Source organism: Corylus avellana, chromosome 5 (assembly GCF_965113065.1).
Source record: "Corylus avellana chromosome 5, dhCorAvel1.hap1.2, whole genome shotgun sequence".
In the NCBI taxonomy this organism is placed as follows: Eukaryota; Viridiplantae; Streptophyta; class Magnoliopsida; order Fagales; family Betulaceae; genus Corylus; species Corylus avellana.
In genome coordinates, this window is record NC_142494.1 from 22,888,240 (window position 1) to 22,897,357 (window position 9,118).

General features: G+C 34.4%; 1 pseudogene; it reads left to right on the forward strand.

Moving 5' to 3' along the window:
• The first annotated feature begins 5,094 nt into the window (after positions 1-5,094).
• Positions 5,095-8,822, forward strand: LOC132182064 (transcription factor MYB1-like; annotated as a pseudogene).
• The last annotated feature ends 296 nt before the right edge of the window (positions 8,823-9,118 follow it).

The window sequence follows — 9,118 nt, forward strand, 5'->3', positions numbered from 1 at the left end:
ACTCGAGAACATACTCGGTTGCTAAATGAATTGCTTTCTATAATGTGTTTTGAAGCATTCTCGTTTGTTTTTCTTTTCTCTCCTCCATTAGGATTAAGAGTGGGAGGGACCCCCCTTTGTAATCCTTTTTCCTTTTCTTCATTTGATTAGGATATGTATGTTATGTGTTTTTATAGTGTTCTCATCATTATAAGTAGATATTATTTAAAAGAAAAAAAAAAAAAAAAAAAAAAAAAAAAAAAAACTGGTTCTTATTCTCTCATCGGATTTTAAAAAAAATAATATATACCTAATATACCTAGGACCAGTAAAATACCTAACAATTCCCATATATATATATATATATATACACACAAGTGAAACACTATAGGCCACCCACTCTCCGAGTAATGCTAATAGCTCCCAAATTTGACTTAATCTTCTGCAAGCCATTGTCATTGTCAATCGAATTAATCTTCTGCAAGCCAATTAATTTTGTGTCCTGCATTCGACGACATATCGTGTGTTCTGTGATTGTCCTTCCAATTAATTTACTACCAAATCCCATCGCAATAACCACCCCACCCCCCCCACCCCCCCCCCCCCCCCCCCCCAAAAAAAAAAAAAAAAGGACATGCATTTTTAGTCCATATGGTTCGAAGTTTTACTAAAAAAAAAAAAAAAAAGACCTGACATGTGTCACATACCATAAAAAATGAAAATAGTATTAAAAGTCTTAAAAAATCTAATATAAAATTTCTATGCAAATTTATGATTTAGTTATTTATAACTAGATTAATTTTTAAAATTTAAAATTCAGGACTTGAGTTTGAGTTCAACTCCAAATAAGGCAAGTTTCTTTTTTTCTTTTTCTTTTTCTTTTAAGGGAAAATCAATCTAATTTCATTAATAATATTCAAGAGCATAAAAACTCTTACAATCACAGAACATACAGTTCTACAAGATCATAACCGAAGCTAAAAGATTACACGTCAAAAAATCAAAAACATAATAGATCTTGCAATGAAAAAGCAATTTATGACGTCAAATATTCGCTATCACAGCCTGATCTTCAGATTATAGAACAAATCTACTAACACAAACTCCTTCAGGGAGCACAGGAAGCCATTTTCCAGGTATGAGCAAAAAACTCACACCCAAACCATTCCCCTCTTGACCTGAAAGCCAAAAGCATTATTCACATCCTCAGCTCAACGGCTAGGACTATAAAATAAAAACAACAACAACAACAAAAAACAAAAACAAAAACTCTCACAAGCATCAGTGGAGAAGCACGACATCTTAGACATCCTTTCGAAAGACAGGTCTTGACTGAAGAAAACGATCAGATCTAAGGTTGAATAGACTAGATCTGAATCTACAAACTATATCTAAAGTAATTCTTATAAACGAAAACCGGTGGAGCCTACAGAAAAAAAACACCAAGCACTACTACCATAAAAAGGGAGGATAGAAGATCTAAATTTAGATCTTCCATTCTCTTGAAGTTCTTCTTAATGTTGTTTAAATGAAAAGTGGAAATGCCTCCCCTTGGTCCACTCTCTTCCACATTTTTTTTTCTCTTTCTTGTTTCCTTCGCACAAGCAAGTTTCCTATTGGGAGGCGTGGTCCAACAATATAATCAATACAAACAAAACTCTGACATCAAATCTAATTCAATGAGAGAGAAAGAAAGCATAAGAGTGAAGTGAGCGTGACCTATAAAATCTTCCAGCGTAAAAGTTGAGTGGTCCTAATTCCTAAGAGTCGTGAATTAGAGCTAAATTTAAATCTTCTCTCCTTTTGAAGTTCATCTTAATATCTTACATCTTCCCTTCTCTTGAAATTTTTCTTAGTATTGTTTAGATGAATAGCAGAAATGCCTCCCCTTGGTCCACTCTCTTCCACATTTTTTTTTCTTTCTCTTTCTTGTTTCCTTCGCACAGGCAAGTTTCCTATTGGGAGGCGTGGTCCAACAATATAATCAATACAGCCAAAACTCTGACATCAAATCTAATTCAATGAGAGAGAAAGAAAGCATAAGAGTGCAGTGAACCTGACCTATAAAATCTTCCAACGTAAAAGTTAAGTGGTCCTAATTCCTAAGAGTCGTGAATTAGAGTACACAAGCGTGGTAAGTAAACAGCGCTAGTGTACTTTTTGATAAAAAAAAATAATATTATAAAGTACATTAGTGTCAGTGAACAATAAAAAATAATATTATAAAGTACATCAATATGAGTGCTGTTCACTCACGCTGGTGTATTTTATATCACCACTCAATTCGTAAATGTCCTTTTAGGCCACCTTCATCTTCTGTCGGTTGAAATTTTTAAAAATTGTCCATATAAAAGAGGCTTGTCACCTTATGGCCATGTGGGCCATATATCGACATACAAATTCATTTAATAAATTGGCATGTGTTCATTAACATGTAAAAAGTATATGTTATTTTTTAATAATGTACATGTTATTAAAAAATAGCATGTGCTTCTCATATGTTAAGGGATATACATTATTTTATTATATTAGTTTGTATGAATTAACTACAAATTCGATTTGCTGCAATTTTTTGTCCGCTATATATGGACGCTGCTAGTTTGCATGATTACCATCATTGGTTTCGCTTTTGGTACCAATGGAAGTTGATTCGGCCCACTACCCTTTCCTAAGAAGGAAAGGCAATGATATATGAAGTTACTCATTTAAGGACAACTTATATGAAACAGTTAAATGAATCGATGTAAGCTATTATTTTATATTTTGGGGTATTTGAAAACAAAATGTTTTCGAAGGAAAAAATATATAATATACAAATTTTTACATAATTTTTTCTGCAAATTAAGTTCTTAGAAATGTCAAGGACTTATTTTGTAATTTCAAAAATGGTTCTGCTAGCTTTCTGGAGAGAGTTGTTCCGAAATATATCTAAGAGCATTTCTAACAGATGTTATAAGATGGCTTTTTAGTTAAATATAGCAATTTTGTCCCTCTAGCAGTCAATGTCAATGGTTGTTTGTTAGAAAGATGCAATTAATGAATGATGGATACCTTTCATATTTTAGCATCTCAATCATGATTTTTTATTTATTTATTTGTTTTTTTTAAAAAAATGTGTTACATTCAAAAGAACAGTAACGTTGTTGGGGTAGTACGAATTTTATTATAAATTTTTTACAAATTAATTAACATGATATGATTATAAAAGTGATTTAACTAATTCTTCTAGTTGATTATAAGGTTAACTGATCGAACCACTCGCACAATTTGTCAGGTTGTGATCGCTCGATGCTAATGAATGGCTCAAAAGTTGCCGCTTCATCAATCCAGGTTAAAAATTAAAAGCACCTCTCTTTCCCTCTTACTTCCCAATTATCACCGCCACCCAAAATATCTCCTTGATTTTCCTCTCTCTTTCGCTGTTGGGGAAATAACCGATAAGAGAACATGCATGCACCTTTGCCGTGAAGGTGGAGTTGGAGTAGTCGCTCTCGATTAAAGAGGTGTGGCTAATTATGAGGATGTTAGGAAATTCGTCCTCAAGCGGTCAAGCCTCTGGCAAAGTTAGACCTTTCGTTTATCGCGGATAAAATTAAGATAAATAAAAAAAAAATTAAAACTAAATAATATAACTAACAATATATATATATATATAACATCAAATGCAAAATTCACCATGTTTTACATTTATGTGGTTTCACGACACTGTTTACATATATTTATGAACTCTCATTTGACAAATGGCAAGCTGTGGATGGTTATAACGATAAATATTTTTTTTCCTTTTTTTATTATTATTATTATTTTTAATTTTTTTTATCCCATGCATCGAATCTTGTCCACGTAATACAAGTGGACAAAATTCCGAATTAAGAGCATGCAGGAAAAGTAGAGCCATTTTATTTTTAGGATAAGCAAAGAAAATAAGTAAAGATTATCCTAAGAGCACTTACGATATCCTTGTAGCCTTTTTTCCTTTATTCAATTAAAAAAAAAAAAAAAAGAGAAAAGAAGCACTTACGATAGGTTTTTTTTTTAAAGAGTTTAACTTCAATGTGGTCATGGCACAAAACCCTTACCCACCATTTGAAGTTGACACTTTATCTTAGAAAAATCAAAATAAGAACAAAACACTAAATTATTCTGTCTTCTCTCAATTGAAAAAAAATAAAAATTAGAAGGGTGGTGGGAGGAGCACCGGCGCATGGGGTTGGCTGCACGCCACCCACACGGGGCCAACGGAGAGAGAGAGAGAGACGGAGGCGGTGGGCGGATCCGGGCGGAAGCGAGTGGTGGTTCAAATGGTTGTGGGAGAAATAATCATGTGTTTTGCCAACATATATTTTTCTTGCAATTTTCCTATAGAGCTGATGTGTCAAACTCTGAGTGGTGGGCACAAAACCTTTGTTTTGTGCCATGACCACACAGAAGATGCACACTTTTTTTAATTGTTTTAAATTTGAAGAATATCTAATATATATATTCTTTTTTTTTTCTTTTCAAAATATAAATTTTTTACTTACCTAGTTACCTTCATATTTTTGACAAAATTCAATCACAATCTTCAATAAAAAGCAAAGAGATGAGAGAGAAAAAAATAAAAATTGTATTAGAATCATGGATACAAAATGGAAAAATATCAGTAGCTCTATCGCATACTCAATATTTAAGGAAGTTATAAAGAGAAGCTTGTAATTATTATTATTATTATTATTTTTTTTTTAGGGAAGAAAAGTAGCTATAAAGTAGCTCTTAAATACTCAAGCAAGCCAGGGGGTCGAGAGCCAAATATTGGATTTTTTTTTTTTTAAAAAAAAAAACTATGTATTCATTGTAATTATCATTCTGTTATTAGGGATCGTATAAATTTTTTTTCCCAACTTTTGGGGGCCATAAATTTGTTTTTGTTTTGGGGTGACTGGGTGAGGGGGTAGGTGGGTTTGGTTGGCCACTGGATTGACAATTTGATGTGAAGTCTGCAACACGTGGATTTTGTGGACGTTGGACATTCACGTAGGCGAAATGTGTCAATATACAGGAAGTGCTGCATGCTTGGGACAAACTAAAAAAGGAAATCGCTTAGAGGTACTTTAATCAACTATCAATCCGCCCTCCATGGAGCACTCTTTCGGTGTGAGAAAAGGTACATGGACTAAAGAGGAAGATATCCTTCTCAGGCACTGGGTTGAGAACCATGGAGAAGGAAAGTGGCATCAAATTCCTCACAGAGCAGGTAGTTCAGGAGAGAGAGAGAGAGAGAGAGAGAGAGAGAGATTAATATTCTTTTATTAAGCAAGTTCATTTTTTTTTTCTTTACATATATATAATCCAAGAAAATAAAATGTAAGTTTTGTTTTCAATATTAATGCAATATCCTCATTAATTGGAGCTTAATTAGAAGTTTAAATGATTGGGTACGTTGGTGCAATTTGCAGGCTTAAATAGATGCCGGAAAAGCTGTAGAATGAGGTGGCTGAACTACCTAAAGCCAAATGTCAAGCGAGGAGGCTTTGCCGCAGACGAAGTTGATCTGATTATCAGGCTCCATAAACTCTTAGGCAACAGGCAAGTGTAGCTAGTTAATATAATATAATTCCAACTGATAAGACAGGATGGGATCAGCAGTTAGACATACATGACCTCATGCAAGCATCAAATTAATAACTCTCAACGGCTCTTTCTTTTTTCCCTTTTCCCGAGAATATATGGAACGTTTATATGTTTATATATCAGAGAGAGGAGAGAGAGATTGCGAGAGCTTGCTTTTTCTTTATACGAGCAGAGCATGAAAGCATTTATATATATGTTCTGCGTATGCGTGTTTGTCTTAATATTATAATCCAAGGCTAGCTCTAGTTTGTCGACCCTTTTAACGATCTTAGCAACAAAAGAGATTTTTTTTTTTTTTTTACTGAAAGGGATGAGTGTGACAATTGGTAATTTGTGGAGACAACGTATAAATGAGTGCTGGTTGAGAGGGAACCCTTAATTCTACCAGACATCTGTTAAAAGATAAAATCTAATCAAGTCAAGCATATCCAAGTAAGACAACAATCCCATGATTTACTCCTCTATGTTTCATTGGATTGCATATTACTCTCCAGCACAACCCATGATTCACGTCATGATATATGAGATGTGTTCCATTCATATGCCTATATATTGTTCTCTCTTCTAACATTCAAATTACTAAATAAAGATGTAGTCCTTTGTGTTTTCTTCTTCTTCTCTTTACAAACTTTCTTCCTTTAGTCTGTATTTTCACATGATATCAGAGCAATAAATCGACTAACGTCGTTCTAGTTCCTTTTTCGCTGTCTCTTTGTGTCATTTCATTAAGCACCTTAGCCGCATCACATATGTTTGTTGAGTCGCATGTTGCAAGCTCACTCCTTCTCCACAGTTACCGCACACCGACATCAACCTTTGGTCATCGCAGTGAAATCTAACCATCCATTGTTGGTTTTGCGGAGATTCGACCACCCTTGGTATTTGCGGCGAGATCCAACCGTCCCTTGAAAATTTACAGCGAGATCCAATTGCTCCTTGGAATTTTACGGCGAGATCCGACCCCCTTGGTGTTTTTGTGGCGAGATCCGACCGCCCCCAGTGGTTTATGGCAAGATTCAACCGACAAATGGCCAATTATTTGTTTTTGTTTATCAAACTGAAGGAAGTTCTTACCATCAGTTTGCGGAGAGTGTTAAAAGATAAAATCTGATCAAGTCAAGCATATTTAAACAAGGCAACAATCCTATGATTTACTCCTCCATATTTCATGGGATTGCATATTACTCCCCATCACAACCCATGATTCACACCATGATATATGGGATGTGTTCCATTCATATGCCTATATGTTGTTCTCTCTTGTAACACTTAAATCACTAAATAAAGATGTAGTCCTTTGTGTTCTCTTCTTCTTCCCTTTCTTCTTCTTCTCTTTACAAATTTTCTTTCTTTAGTCTATATTTTCACAACATCATCATCCAAACCTCCTTCAAAACCAAAAATTCCAGTAGCTGGTTATAGCCATTCCAACCCTCCTAACAATTGTCCATGTTTCAAATGCCAAGATATTTGTCACATTGCTTCTAATTATCTTGTTGAGGTGCAACAGTGACACTCTTCTTACGTGAACAACTCTTAAAATATGCTTTGCGGGGTACAATTTCAAATGCAATAAAAGGTTTTGGCTTTCTTCACTCGACACTAATTGGTTTTCACATCAGATGGTCAAAGACTTGATTAACAAGTGGTATCAGAGTTAGGATCATGGGTTCGAGTTGCAGGAGCGTCACGTTGAGGTGCAACCGTGTTGCTCTGCTCACGTGGATGACTCTTAGAACATGCCTTGCGGAATGCCCGTAAAATTATTTCTCCTCTAGACAAAGATGAAAGCGAAGACATGAGATTTAGGTGAACCAATATATGATGAGGATGTAGACAAAAAGGAAATTAAATGGTATAATGCGGATTAGGGGATTCCTTGGGGGCCGGGGTTGTAGGAGTTAGCTAGAGTGCAGTTGATGTAAAAGAGTCATTCGACTATATAGCTAACTAATGTGCTTGTGTGCGTGCTCAATAAATCCATATAGGCTTGGAAACTCGAGAAACAGTGTAAATTTAAACAGACAAACTAAGGTGGCTCTTAGCTCCGCCAAAATTAGCTCATTTACCACCCTACACCTGTCTTTTTCAGTTTGGTAAGAACTTTTATTCAATGTGAATGAGAATGGAAAGAATTCCAAACTTTCCTTAAAAGCTCATTATAATTGCATAACATGATCTAATTTTAGGAACTAGATCCTCTCTTATTAGTTATATTTGATGTGTATTTTTGTCTATTCACTTTTTGAGGAGACAAAATTACTCTTCAAATATAACTAACTATATATTCTCTAATTCAAATGAACTGGAGACAATCCTAATTCATAATGGACAAAGTTTTCCTTCAAACTGGGTTAAAGGAATTTCCTTCAACCTATTCTATAAAAATGACATGTGTCTATTTTCTTAATAATATGTGTGAGATGTACAAGAGTTTTTAATAAAATTTATTTCAACTTTGTCCTTACTATTAAAAAAAATGTGTATCTCACATATTTAAGGGACACATGTCCTTTTTATAGACTAGGTTGAAGAAAATTCCTCCAACCTAGTTTGAAAGAAAACTTTGTCAATTCCTAATTTTGTTAATGAAAACAAATGGAGTTTGACCGTCTACTTTCTCTCTCTTTCTTTTCCCCCCTTATTTTTTATGCATGCTAATGTGGTCTTTTTTTATAAGCATGCCTAATATATAGTTAATTGAATATTTATTGAACATTTTGGTGACGTTTATATGCTATGTTTGTGTAGATGGTCACTAATTGCAGGTAGGCTTCCAGGAAGAACAGCTAATGATGTGAAAAACTTTTGGAATTCACACTTAAGCAAGAAGGAAACTTCTAGCGCTAAAGACACAAAAGAAAAGGCACAAGACATTTTGAAAGTGAAAGTGATAAAACCTCGGCCTCGAACTTTGTCCAAAAATTTTACTTGGGTAAGTGGGAAACCTACAACTCCAGAAAGCTTTGAACCAAATGCATGTCAATACGAGCAACATATCTCCAACATTAATGTCGTCAAAAAGTATGATTAAGTGGTGGGAATACTTGTTAGATGACATAAGAGCCACATGCTCCGGAAGTGGGTTAGATAAAGAGCCCAACAAGGATCTTTGGGCTGACATAATAGCATCAGAAGCAAAAGTTTGGAACATGTTTTATGATGATGATCCAAATTGCTTGGCTGACATCTCTTTTGACATGAGCTTTTGGAATTTTCTCAATGCTGAATAATTATTATAGAATTAGAAATCCTAGTCCTTTATTTAGTAGGATTATCATTATGAAAATTATCCATTAGGATTTAATCCTTTTTTTTCTCTCTCTCTCTCTCTCTCTCTCTCTCTATTTGTGCATCCTAATTTCTACAAGAACATGGCTTCCTATAAATAAAGCCCATGGGCCATGCCAATAAACTTTTACATTGTATGTAAAAAAGCTCAAGATCAATGTATTTTTCCTTGATGCTAGTGAAGTGATAATTTTGATAAATTAGGAAATAAATTCATTGTCAATTACGTTTTGTTTTT